The sequence below is a fragment of the Kogia breviceps genome, chromosome 2, assembly GCF_026419965.1.
Source record: "Kogia breviceps isolate mKogBre1 chromosome 2, mKogBre1 haplotype 1, whole genome shotgun sequence".
Taxonomy (NCBI): domain Eukaryota; kingdom Metazoa; phylum Chordata; class Mammalia; order Artiodactyla; family Physeteridae; genus Kogia; species Kogia breviceps.
In genome coordinates, this window is record NC_081311.1 from 77,702,618 (window position 1) to 77,716,428 (window position 13,811).

The 13,811-nt window shown below is 37.5% G+C and overlaps 1 pseudogene; it reads left to right on the plus strand.

The window, feature by feature from the left end:
* The first annotated feature begins 10,060 nt into the window (after positions 1-10,060).
* On the plus strand, positions 10,061-11,036 carry LOC131750350 (dystrobrevin beta pseudogene; annotated as a pseudogene).
* The last annotated feature ends 2,775 nt before the right edge of the window (positions 11,037-13,811 follow it).

Below are 13,811 nucleotides of genomic sequence, written 5' to 3' on the forward strand. Positions count from 1 at the left end.
TTTCTTTTTATGCCTGAGTAATATTCCATTGTATATATGGGCCACATCTTCTTTATCCATTCATCTGTTGATGGACACTTCAACATGCTTCAACATGCAACATGCTTCCACGTCCTGACTATTGTAAATAGAGCTGCAATGAACGTTGTGGTACATGACTCTTTTTGAATTATGGCTTTCTCAGGGTATATGGCCAGTAGTGGGATTGCTGGGTCATATGGTAGTTCTATTTTTAGTTTTTTAAGGGACCTCCATATTGTTCTCCATAGTGGCTGTATCAATTTACATTCCCACCAACAGTGTATGAGAGTTCCCTTTTCTCCACACCCTCTCCAGCATTTATTGTTTGTAGAAGTTTTGATGATGGCCATTCTGACCTGTGTGAGATGATATCTCATTATAGTTTTGATTTGCATTTCTCTAATGATTAATGATGTTGAGCATTCTTTCATGTGTTTGTTGGCAATCTGTATATCTTCTTTGGAGAAATGTCTATTTAGGTCTTCTGCCCATTTTTGGATTGGGTTGTTTGTTTTTTTGATAATGAGCTGCTTGTAAATTTTGCAGATTAATCCTTTGTCAGTTGATTCATTTGCAAATATTTTTTCTCATTCTGAGTGTTGTCTTTTTGTCTTGTTTGTGGTTTCCTTGCTGTGCAAAAGCTTTGAAGTTTCATTAGGTCCCATTTGTTTATTTTTTAACATTTCTATTTCTCTAGGAGGTGTCAAAAAGGATCTTGCTGTGATTTATGTCATAAAGTGTTCTGCCTGTGTTTTCCTCTAAGCATTTGATAGTGTCTGGATTTACATTTAGGTCTTTAATCCATTTTGAGTTTATTTTTGTGTATGGTGTTAGGGAGTGTTCTAATTTCATTCTTTTACATGTAGCTGTCCAGTTTTCCCAGCACTACTTATTGAAGTGGCTGTCTTTTCTCCATTGTATATTCTTGCCTCCTTTATCAAAGAAAAGGTGACCATATGTGCATGCGTTTATCTCTGGGCTTTCTATCCTGTTCCACTGATCTATATTTCTGTTTTTGTGTCAGTACCATACTGTCCTGATGACTGTAGCTTTGTAGTATAGCCTGAAGTCCAGGAGCCTGATTCCTCCAGCTCCATTTTTCTTTCTCAAGACTACTTTGGCTCTTTGGGGTCTTTTGTGTTTCCATACAAATTGTGAAATTTTTTGTTCTAGTTCTGTGAAAAATGCCAGTGTTAATTTGATAGGGATTGCATTGAATCTGTATATTGCTTTGGGTAGTATGGTCATTTTCACAATGTTGATTCTTCAAATCCAAGAACATGGTATATGTCTCCATCTACTTGTATCATCTTTAATTTCTTTCATCAGTGTCTTATAATTTTTTGCATACAGGTCTTTTGTCTCCTTAGGTAGGTTTATTCCTAGGTATTTTATTCTTTTTGTTGCAGTGGTAAATGGGAGTGTTTTCTTAATTTCACTCTCAGATTTTTCATCATTAGTGTAGAGGAATGCCAGCGATTTCTGTGCATTAATTTTGTATCCTGCTACTTTACCAAATTCATTGATTAGCTCTAGCAGTTTTCTGGTAGCATCTTTCGTATTCTCTATGTATAGTATCACGTCATCTGCAAACAGTGACAACTTTACGTCTTCCTTTCCAATTTGGATTCCTTTTATTTATTTTTCTTCTCTGATTGCTGTGGCTAGAACTTCCAAAACTGTTGAATAAGAGTGGTGAGAGTGGGCAGTCTTGTCTTGTTCCTGATCTTAGTGGAAATGGTTTCAGTTTTTCACCATTGAGGACGATGTTGGCTGTGCATTTGTCATATATGGCCTTTATTATGTTGCGGTAAGTTCCCTCTATGCCTATTTTCTGGAGGGTTTTTATCATAAATGGGTGCTAAATTTTGTTGAAAGCTTTCTCTGCATCTATTGAGATGATCATATGGTTTTTCTCCTTCAATTTGTTAATATGGTGTATCACATTGATTGATTTGCCTATATTAAAGATTCCTTGCATTCCTGGGATAAACCCCACTTGATCATGGTGTATGATCCTTTTAAGGTGCTGTTGGATTCTGTTTGCTAGTATTTTGTTGAGGATTTTTGCATCTATGTTCATCTGTGATATTGGTCTGTAGTTTTCTTTCTTTCTCAAGTCTTTGTCTGGTTTTGCTATCAGGGTGATGGTGGCCTCATAGAATGAGTTTGGGAGTGTTCCTCCCTCTGCTATATTTTGGAAGAGTTTGAGAAGGGTAGGTGTTAGCCCTTCTCTAAATGTTTGATAGAATTCTCCTGTGAAGCCATCTGGTCCTGGACTTTTGTTTGTTGGGAGATTTTTAATCATAGTTTCAATTTCAATGCTTGTGATAGGTCTGTTTATATTCTCTATATCTCCCTGGTTCAGTCTTGGAAGGTTGTGCATTTCTAAGAATTTGTCCATTTCTTCCAGGTTGTCCATTTTATTGGAATATATTTGCTTATAGTAATCTCTCATGTTCCTTTGTATTTCTGCAGTGTCAGTTGTTTCTTCTCCTTTTTCATTTCTAATTCTGTTGATTTGAGTCTTCCTCCTTTTTTCCTTTATGAGTCTGGCTAATGGTTTATCAGTTTTGTTTATCTTCTCAAAGAGCCAGCTCTTAGTTTTATTGATCTCTGCTATTGTTTTCTTTATTTCTTTTTCATTTATTTCTGATCTGATCTTTATGATTTATTTCCTTCTGCTAACTTTGGGGGTTTTTGTTCTTCTTTCTCTAATTGCTCTAGGTGTAAGGTTGGGTTATTTATTTGAGATGTTTCTTGTTTCTTAAGGTAGGATTGTATTGCTATAAACTTCCCTCTTGGAACTGCTTTTGCTGCATCTCATAGATTTTGGGTTGTTGTGTTTTCATTGTCATTTGTTTCTAGGTATTTTTTGATTTCCTCTTTGATTTTTCAGTGATCTCTTGGTTATTAAGTAGTGTATTGTTCAGCCTCCATGTGTTTGTAATTTTTACAGAGTTTTTCCTGTAATTGATATCTAGTCTCATAGCATTGTGGTCAGAAAAGATACTTGATACGATTTCAATTTTCTTAAATTTACCAAGGCTTGACTTGGTGACACAACCTCTTAAAAAGAAATGCCATAATAGAAGTAGCTACAATCAGCTCATTTCATGTAGAAAGCCAGGGTCCCATTTTTCCTTAGTATTCATCTGCTGAACAACATCAGGAAGATGTTGAAAGTGATTTCACCTATATTTGTTCTAGTAAAATGGTGAAACAAAATGTGATGTGACTGATAAAGACAGAATAGAGAAATCAAATAGAGTGGGATTATCAAATCTTGGCTACATTTCCTAGCTTCAGAATATAAAATAATTGTGGTGTTTTTTTCCTTGACATTTAGCTCAATAAATGTTTCTGATAATTCAAATGCAAATTTCCAATTTCTGAGATAATTTATTTTCATTATATTGTTAACAATTAAGGTGAGCTACATTGTACTTTCCATTTCACAAAAGATTTCCCTCCCTGGAAGAACTTATTTGCATTATTCAGATCTGAGAGTTATAAATGTCAGTGAAGCTTGACAGTTGTTTAAAACAAAATGCAAAGAGCAGGACACTCATGGGTCTCAGCCCTGTGCATTACGTGAGCTTTCCTCTGTTGCTTAACTATAGCCTGTACAATGTATCTTGGTCCACTACGTACATAGCCATGGTCAAGGAGGACACACAATATAATAAAGTGTGAAAGGTAATGCAGTGGGCTTGCTTAGCAAATATGAATGAGTGTCTCCTCTGAAATAGGCACTTTGCTGAGTGCTGGAAATGTGCCCATGGATGAGACAGATGGAAACTATATTCTAATAGGAGAGAGGAGGGAGAGAAAGAAGGAAAGAAGAGAGGGAGAGACGGAGGGAGAAATCACAAACCAAGGGCTACAGATTTAGAGAAAAAGGATTAGTAAGTGATATGAACTTTAATAAAGAGCTGAAAACTCAAATTTGGAAATGAGCTAGTCATTCCCACTATTTGGATGACAGTTCAAATTTTATACCTTATGTGTTCTTCTTTGTGTATTACTGTATCTATTATATATCTAGCATGCCAAATTAAGCCAGATCTTGTTTGTCAGAGAACTCAAGTTTGGAATCCGAGCTGAGACTGGACTTGAAGTGGAGTTTACCTGTAAAAAAAGGGGATTAGGAAATTAATATGATAAACAAGATAAAAGATAAAAAGTATAAGTTGCTTTGAGGAGCAGTGTTATTTAACATACTGATAAAAACTAGGCAAATACATCAAAGGCTAACTACAAATATTTCCTATGCCAAGTTTGGGCTAGTTTGCTTGAGCTGCCACCTGACCAACTCCTCATCTAATCTTCTGTAGGGGCCACTGGTTGTCTTCCCTCAGCCTTTCCCCTAGACCATCTTGACAGCCCCAGGTTTCTATAGAGGATTTCATAATGTAAAGGAGAAATATAGATTTTCCTGATGTGGAACCCATGAACTAGGTAAGCCCGAAGAGAACATTTCACTCCCCTTGACAAAAAAAATAGTTAAGAGTTGGCATTATGACTTAAACTGATCCAAGGACGGAATTTTGAGGCTTTTTTTCTCAAAAATTGGGGACCCACAGGCTCACTCTCCTTATGAATGGCGTGATATATGGTAGTGAAGACAAGAACTGCTAAAACTATTTTATTACACATGGGGAAGGAGGATGACACAAGAACAAGAGAGGAGCTGAATGAATCAGAGGTAAAAGCTGGAACCTGAATCAGATCACACCTGAAATTTGCACTATTTTCACCCTTTTCAGTTGCTGGCTTCTTAGCTGAGCCTGTCATTTCTGTGAATCATTTAATCCAGTTGAGTTCAGTTTTCTAATTAAAATTTCTTCTATCCATGATGGAATCCTCTTTGTTTAGATGTTTATACGTATGGAAACTGTTTGTCCCCTTCATTGACTCTGCTATCCTGGGCAGACAATGGATTTCTTTTCTAGCCTCACACATTCTTTCCATCTCCCTGACCTACTACTACAGGGAACTGCTCAGCTAGTCCATGAATCAACAGCCCAGACCAATTTTCATGGAATCACTCTGGCATCAGGAACCCATATTCTCTGACACTGGTAGGCTTTGAGGGAAATAGCTATAAATTACTAAAACTTCTCTCCTAGAATACAGCAGGCTTGAAAACTGAATAAAATGTCCTTGGCCTATCGGCATATATTCTGAGTTTAATGTGATGTTTCTATAAGCAAGTTATATTTTAGAAATGAATTACTTTCTCTTCAAGTTTGAAGATTTTGGTTATTGAAATTAAATGACTGCCTAAGTCCTGCATGAACACAAATCTAGCTTAAATATTGTGTCTCCAGGTAGATGAGACTTTCTTATGGCATCCAGTTGGAGGAACACTTCTGGATGAATTTAAAAATACATGGATATGATATGAATAATTATTCATGAAACAGACATTAGTGTTCCACTTTGTAGCACATACTACTCTAAGTCCTATGAAGTCCATATTAGGAATTATAAAAACTCATGTCTACTCTCCAGGAAGTCATATACAAACAACACATAATAGTTCAGTGGGATAAAAGCATCACCATCATAGAGACACCAGTCATACAAATGAGCCAAAGATGGTTCCTATATATTGGCCTTTGTTTATTTCTTTAGATCAGACTGAGATATATTACCTGAAAGCTCAACAGTGACAAACTCAAATTTTTTACACATCCAATTGTTAGCTTGTTAAACATCACTAAACTAAGCAGATTTTTAGCCTTTTAGCGTCTCTTTGCTTTTCATATCCCACAAAACTGCACCTAATGCCTGCTAGCCAAAGATAAGATAAAACCACAAGACAACAAAAAACACAAAGCCACTATTTCCCTTGGGAGCTGTCTGCCAGGAGAGCCTTTGACAGGCTGCTGAGTACATCCTCTAGATGTAGAAGGCTCTCTCTGAGCCCCTTTTCCTTGAGGTCTTGCCCCCTCCCCTTCTAGATGGTGGTTCCCACCCCTAAGCCTCCAGACTTCTGATGCTGGAAGGTACCTCCCCTGCATGCATTCCATCAAAATAAAGCTCATAAGTACTACTGCCAGGTCATATCTTTTTCCCTGCTTATCCCTGAAATCCTCAAACACTGCCTAAGCACATAAACCAGATTCAGTGAGAGAGAAGAATATAGGAAAGTTGAGAGGACAAAGAAGGGGATAAAGGCAATCACAGTCTTGGGGACAGAATGTACAAAGTTCTGAAATGTAGTACATTCTGGATATGAACTTTCAGGAATTCAGTGTGATTGGAGTGTCAAAAGCAGAATGTGAGAAATGAGATTAGACAGGTACACAGCAGATAGAGCATGTCATGCCAAGAGGTTTGTGCAGATAGAGCATGTCATGCCAAGAGGTTTGTATTTATCCTGGCAGCAATGGAGGTCTGTTAAGGAATGTTAAGCGAGGGAGTAAGTGATCAGAATTGTATTTTAGAAAGATCCACCTGGAAGCAGTGTGGGGAATGGTTTTGAGGAAAATCAGCTCCAGAAAAAGTTTGCCCAAATAAAAAACCATTACAGTAACATCAGTGAGAAATTATGAGGCCTTGGACAAAGGTGTGATAGAGGTATGGAAACAATGAGTGTTTTGGGTTTTTTGTCTTTTTTTTAAGAACAAGAATCGAGAGCATTTTTTGATTGACTTGACATAATGGGTGAGAGGATATGAAGAGAAAAAGATGACTTCCTGGAATCTGGTTTGGGTGAATGGATGCATTGTAGTGTGTAAATTAAAGCTGAAATAGAAATCTCAGAAGAAGGAATGGACAGATTTTCTGGTTGGAGGGCCAACATTAATTTCAACTTTGGACATGTTGAATTTTGGGTCTTTGGAGTCATTTAGTCATTACCGTTAGAGAACTGAATGGAGCTGGGAGTCCAAAATTCAGAAAAAAAAATCTGTATATGATAAAAATTTGGATCTAGCCTATGAGCAGTGTTTGAAGACACAGAAGTGATAGGACTGTCCAAAAATAGTAATGAAATATAAGAATCCAGGATGGATTCCAAGGTACAGTGATATATTAAATGAATGACTACAGAGAGAAGAATATACAGAGGAGAGGTATCCAGGAAAGAGAAGAGACATGGACATGAAAAGAGAAGAAATATACAGAAAGAAAGAGAGGAATGAAAAGTTTCCACAACCTCCTTATAAGATCATCTATTTAATGATTTTAAATTTACATAATTTTTGTTCTTTATTTTGAAATATCAAAATAATTGTGATCTCATTAGTATATTTGAGCTATGCTCTTCAGATTGTGAAGTGTGGTCCACATGCATCAAAATCACCTAGGAGTGTGGTTTAAAATTCAGCTCTACTCCAGAAATCTGAGTCAGTGATAAGGGATGTGGGTCCAGGAATCTGACTTTTCTAGCTTTCCAGGTTTAGTCTTACTGTCTTACAAGGAATTTGGGGTAAGAGCTCCAAACTAAAAACTAGGACTTCGGATGTGAGATTTGATGTTTAAAGATCTTTAATACTGCTTTCTGCAGTGCTCAGACCAAGATCGTAAAAAACGGTTAGCTGTATAAGAAAGATCAACCTAGTCATCAGTTTCTGAATCAGACTGAGAAGCTAATATATTTAGAAAACAAAATAGTTCCTTTCATGAACCATTATCTATATATTTTTAATGATCAAAGTAAGAGCCATAAAATGTCAATCTGTGTTGTAATTAATTAACAAAAGGAAATGAGAGTTTCAGGTATTCCAGCCAAGCCAGCAAATTTAAACTGTACACTAATTTTTAAGTGAACAGAAACCTTTAAAATATATGTCAAACTGTTCTTTTTATTTTTTAACATGAGGGTTAAGGAATAAATAAGGAGTTGAATGACCAACTCCTGTAATACCAATAATTACATAAGACACTTCATAAGAACAGGACAGATGTCTGGTTTGTCACAGCATGCTCACATTTAGCAGAGTGCCTGGTATATAAGCTACTCAATAAATGTGATTTTAATAAATGGGTTTGAGATTCAAACAGAACAGTGTTCAAATACACATCTACCACACACCAATCCTTTGACCTTGAAAAATAATTGCAACCTCTCTGTTTTAACCAGGGTTCTCTAGAGAAACAAAGCTAATAGAATATATTCAGATATATAGAATGAGATTATGAGGATCTGGCTCAGCAATTATGAAGGCTGAGAAGTCCCACAGTCTGCCATCTGCAAGCTGGAGGCCCAGGAAAGCTGGCAGAGTGGTTCCAGTCCAAACTGACAGGCCTGAGAACCAGGGGAGCCGATGGTGTAAGTCCCAGTCTGAGTCTGAAGGCCCCCAAACCAGGAGGACTGATTTCCAAGGGCAGGAGAAGACAGTCCAGCTCAAGCAGAGAGAGCAAATTTGCCCTTCCTCTTTCTTTTTGTTCTATTCAGGCCCTCAACACATTAGATAATGCCCACCTGCATTGGTGAGGGCCATCTTCTTTACTCTGTTGTCCACCGTTTCAAATATTAATCTTTTCAGGCGACACCCTTACAGACACACCCAGAAGCCATGTTTTACCAGCTATTTGGACATCCCTTTGTCCATCAAGCTGATGCATAAAGTTAACCATCACATTCTCTCAGTTAATTTTCCTGTAAGCTTGTTCTGGCCTTACATGGTACAGTGTGTGAAAAGTGACTCACAGAGCAGAAGCAGTCAAAATATGCAGAGGTAAATTGACCTTGAAGCTATCAAAGCTTAAGTCAGGGCCTCTTACTTGCATATGCCCCTTCCAAAGCCTTGTATGGGGCTCTACTAACGGGTTAATGTGATCTGGTTTTTTGTAATGTTTGCAAAAGTAACACATTTTTTATATTATTTTTATAAGAAAGGGTCCCCTAAATGAGCTTTAGGCCTCACAAAACTTGGCTTTGCCCATGACTATATGATAAGTAGTAGTAGTATTCAAAAAAGAAATTTTATACAACCTATAGACAATTCCTAGCACATTACTGGCACACAGGAAATGTATTATTTTTATGTATGTTATAAATTGCTTATTTATAATATAGACTGTTCCAGCAATGTACATGGTAGTTTATAAATATAGATAAAATCTATAAAAATAAAAAGTGGATGAAGATATAATAGACGTTTTCTATCAGAAGAGAGGTAAGATGAATCCATACACATTCTAGCAGTCAAAGCAAAATGAAATAAAATTGGCTATTTATTTCACAGTGTGCATGAGCAGATGAACTGCTAAGTAGAAACTCAACTATTTCCAGTATGAAATAAAATACTTTTTCTAGGAGTTTTTCATTAAAAGAAAACTGTAATGTAGTGAACAATGTCTTTAGGGCATCTTGAGAGTAAAATCAGCAAATGATATCATATATATGTTAAAGACCTCATAAGAAAAGTGTGATCATAATTTTAGCCCTACTTTTTAGATTGTATAAATTCTTTGTAAAAGGATGTGAAAAAAGGAAAATTGTGTGTGTTTATGAAGGTAGGTAGGTAGTTGTTGAATAAAGACTCTCATAGAGGAGCTAGGAAACGCCAGTTGATTACAAGAGATTTGCATTGTGAGTTGGGGTCACAGTCGGATAGTAATTTTATAGCCAAAAAAGGAAACATTTATTGTGCAGCGAGTGACCTGAGTGGTGGGGAGGTAGTTAAAAACTGATACAAACATTTGGGCTGGAGAAATTGACTCCGGAAGTCATTATACAGAATCCTACGGAGGCGGCGCGTGCCCGCCCGTCGCGCCCCTCACGCCCCTCACGCTCCTCGCGTCCTTCGCGCCGCTCACGCCCCTCGCGTCCTTCGCGGCGCTCACGCCCTTCGTGCCCTCGCGACCTCACACCCCTCACGCCATCGTGACCTCAAGCCCCTCGCGCCCCTCGCTCGCCTCATGTTGTCGCGCTCCCGGCCCCGTCGCGCCGGGCGGAAAGCACCGAGAGCCAGGCGCCGGAGAACGTTCGCCGCTCGTGCAGCTCAGCGAGGGCCAGGCCGGAGGAGGTGAATGCGGCTGCGTCCCAGAGACCTGGGCGCCACCAGCTCCGTCCCGGAAGATGATTGAGGAAACTGGGAGCAAGCATAACATGGCAGAGAAGAGGCAGCTGTTCATAGAAATACGTGCTCAGAATTTTGATGTCCTATGACTATGAACTGACAGATTGCAAAGCACGATTTGTACAAAAAACGATGAAGCCTCCGTCTTACTGGTCTCTGGAACATGCTGGAAGCTTTTCGAGACGACAGCCTTGATTCACTGGACTCAACCCCTGAGATCATTGTGTCCCGCCTCGGGACAGACCCTCATCCATCTACTGCTAGCTGAGCATGTGCCTTCCTTCTCATGAGTCGGCATGGATCAGCCCCGCAGCTCCTCCTCGCCTTCGTGATTGCTGCTGTGACAGTGAGGCCTGAGGCAAGTTGATGGTATTTTCTGTTAAAGCTGTGTTAGCATGTGTGGTGGAAAAATGCTGGACAAGTTGGGATATGTTTTCTCCCAGATGTCAGATTCCAGTGGCTTAATGCTATTTAGCAAGTTTGACCAGTTTCTAAAGGAAGTTTTAAAGTTCCCAGCAGCTGTCTTTTGAAAGGCCATCTTTTGGTTACACAGAGCACTCAGCCTGCACCTGTTTTCCACAGCTGAAAAAGAGAATGCTGAATATGCCTTTAGACACAGCAATGGCTGATCCTCCTCCCTGGGGCTTTGGCTACTTCTCAAGCATAGGCTTGCCCACGTGGGTCTGCCATCCTGTGGAGTGCTCCCATTTCCGGTGTGAGATGGAGTGCTCCTATTTCTGGTTTGAGCGTGGGATGGGTTTCGGGTACCCATGCCGAAAGTTGCCACACCCGCAGCTCTGCCAAAATTGCTTTTTGTATGGCCATGCCAGTGGCCCTCATGGCAACCAGTACCAGGTGAAGGAGCATCCCTCCTCGGTAACTGCTTTGTGTCTCAGTCTGTGTCCCCAACAGTTCGTCTGTTTCATCAGTAACAACACTAGGGCCACTTTCCTCATAGATGCCTACCATAAATAAGGGTGTAGTGTCATGAAATATTAACACTTATGTTTATGATGGGGCTTGCAGATATGTTGTGCTTCATCACTTGATTTGAAAAGCAGAGCTTTAAAGTATGGGGAAATGGAGTTACAATGACATTTGACAAGGTCCCTTTTACTCAGGAAATAGGAATGTGACAGTGCTCCCTTTCCAAGTGAAAGGTGTCTTCTTTTTTAAAAATTGTACAAGGGGTACCACCACCACCTCAAAAGACTTAACTCTCTGAGCTTTAAGGAAGATTTAAAGTTCTTTTTTTCAAGTAAGTTTACTTTGTGCTTATAGGGTTTAAATGTTGCAAAGAAAGCTGCATGAAGTGAAGTTAAATTTTTGCCTCTAAAGTTGGGGAAATACTGTATTTTACAATTGCCACGTGGATGTCTTTACTTTCTAAAATAGTCTTTTAAATAACAGCATTTGGGTGGAGCTCAATGTCTGATTTTTCTGTGGTGTTTATAAATCATGTAATAAGTTCAGCACCAATCGTTTTTCCTTCCCTTCTCTCAGTTTATTTCCAGAGTTTTTAAAATGTCATACTTTTATTTCCAAACAGTTTCTAGAGCCTTGTTTTAAAACCTTTTCCTTTAGTTTTTGTTGGTTAGTTTACTAGAAGGTAGAAAAATATACAGAGTCATAAGTATAATTCAGGATCTAAGTTCTCAGGCCTGGTCATCCTACTGGAGTTTAAGTATTAGAAAGCTTTGATAAGTGGGGGTTTTTCCTCTCTTTCTTTTTTTTTTCTTTTTCCTAGTTAATGTTCTTAAAAGTCAACCAAGAAGAAAGCAAGTAAGTTCATATCAGGGATTAGTTAAAAACAAAAACCAAACTTTAATCAAGTGTGTACTTTACTTCCTACATTTCTGACAATGTCTTAGATATAATTTTTTTTATCAGCTAGCTTTTCAGTTACAGTTAAACTATATAACTTTGTTAAACTGAACATCCTCTCCTGGGTATTGTTGTGTTGTAAATTCCAGAATTTTTTTTTTTTTTTGGTTCAGGTGTCATTATTTTACATTTTTTAAACAAGCAAAGGAAAAAAAAAAACACCTCGTAGTTTCTTCTCTTTTTCCTTGACTCGGCAGAATTTATAGATTTTTCAAATAGTTACGTTTTCTTAAAGTACAAGTATCCCACTGTGTTAATTGACTTGTTAACATTTTCAGTGTTTTTGGTTAAAGTCTAACTCTTTACACTGAGATAGCTCTTTTCCCTATTACCTTTTTAAATTTTTATTTACTTATTTTTATTTTTTATTTTTTTTAACATCTTTATTGGAGTATGATTGCTTTACATTGTTGTGTTAGTTGCTGCCTATTACCTTTCATAATGTTTGGATTCTCTGGAATGTATCTACTGAAAATCCTCATCCTAGATGTTGGGGCTAGGAAATGAACTTGTTTTTCACCTTAGTTTGAACTTGCGCCTTTAGCTAATTTATAACTCTTATAGAAATGGGAATTTTACATTTATTTAAAGATAAATGACTGTTTGAATATTGCTTTCTGACTTACAGAGCAGTTTTTCACATGAAAGACTCTGTTGAATTTTTCCATTGCTCTGTAACATACATAAATTGAAGTACAGAAATCACAAGTGAGTTCTTATATTTCTGTTTAAACTTCACAGTACTCTTGTGAAGTAAGTCTTATTTCTATTCATTGTTATTTTTATTTCAGCTTTATTTTTTTCTAGTATATTAGTTCATTTTTGTTATAGTGACTTAAGATTTCAGGAAAAATCAAGTATTATCAGCATGCATAATTTTGAAGCTGGTATCATAAATGTATCAGTTTTGAATTTTGACGAGTATATACATTATGTAGTAGATGCATACTAGTAAGGCCTTTTAGCAATATACGTGTGTGTGTGTGTGTGTGTGTGTGTGTGCGTGTGTGCGTGTGAGTATAAATTGTTTTCAAGATTAGGACTATGTGCAATACCCTTGTTCTTTGAGGAAGATATCGGTGAATTTTGAGGCTGATGTGAGTAAAGGAGTTTCCACTTAACAAAAGGATGTGTAATCAGTTAAGTAGTAGTTTCTTTGAAGATTGTCCACTGTATCTGTACTAATATTTTGAATGAATGTTTCTCTGTGTTCACAACAGATGAATTTAGCGTGCATCTAACCAGATTCTATATGAATTTACATTGTAGATTTGATATGTCTAGTGTTGGTGTTTGGAAGTTTATTTTGATTTTTCCAAAAGTTTTTGTTCAATATTTTACCTAAGTAACTAGCAATATAATTTCTTACTCTTCTAGTCATCAATCCATTCATTTGCCTTTATTATAGAAAAAAAATGCCACATGGTACTATTAAAAAAACAAAACAAAACAAAAGAATCCTAGGAACAAGCCCTCATCATAGTAATAAAGCATGAAGCATGATGGTGGCCAAGAGGCCCTGATATAGAAGCTCAGCAATTTAAGGAATAAAAGGGCATTACACAAACAAATAATAGGGTAACTTTATTCTCTTCAATGATATCTGTTTTGTCCTAGAAAAGCTCAATTAAAAATTAACATTTTCTGGTCATTCCCTGGAAGTCCAGTGGTTAGGACTTGGCACTTTCACTGCTGGGGCCCAGATTCAGTCCCTGGTTGGGGAATTAAGATCCCTCAATCTGTGGGGCATGGCCAAAAATAAATAAATAACATTTTCTATGCACAGTATGTAAAATGTGAATCCTCTAGGTCAGGAATAGACAAATATTTTCTGTAAAGAGTCAGAGAGTAAAAATTTTGGGCTTT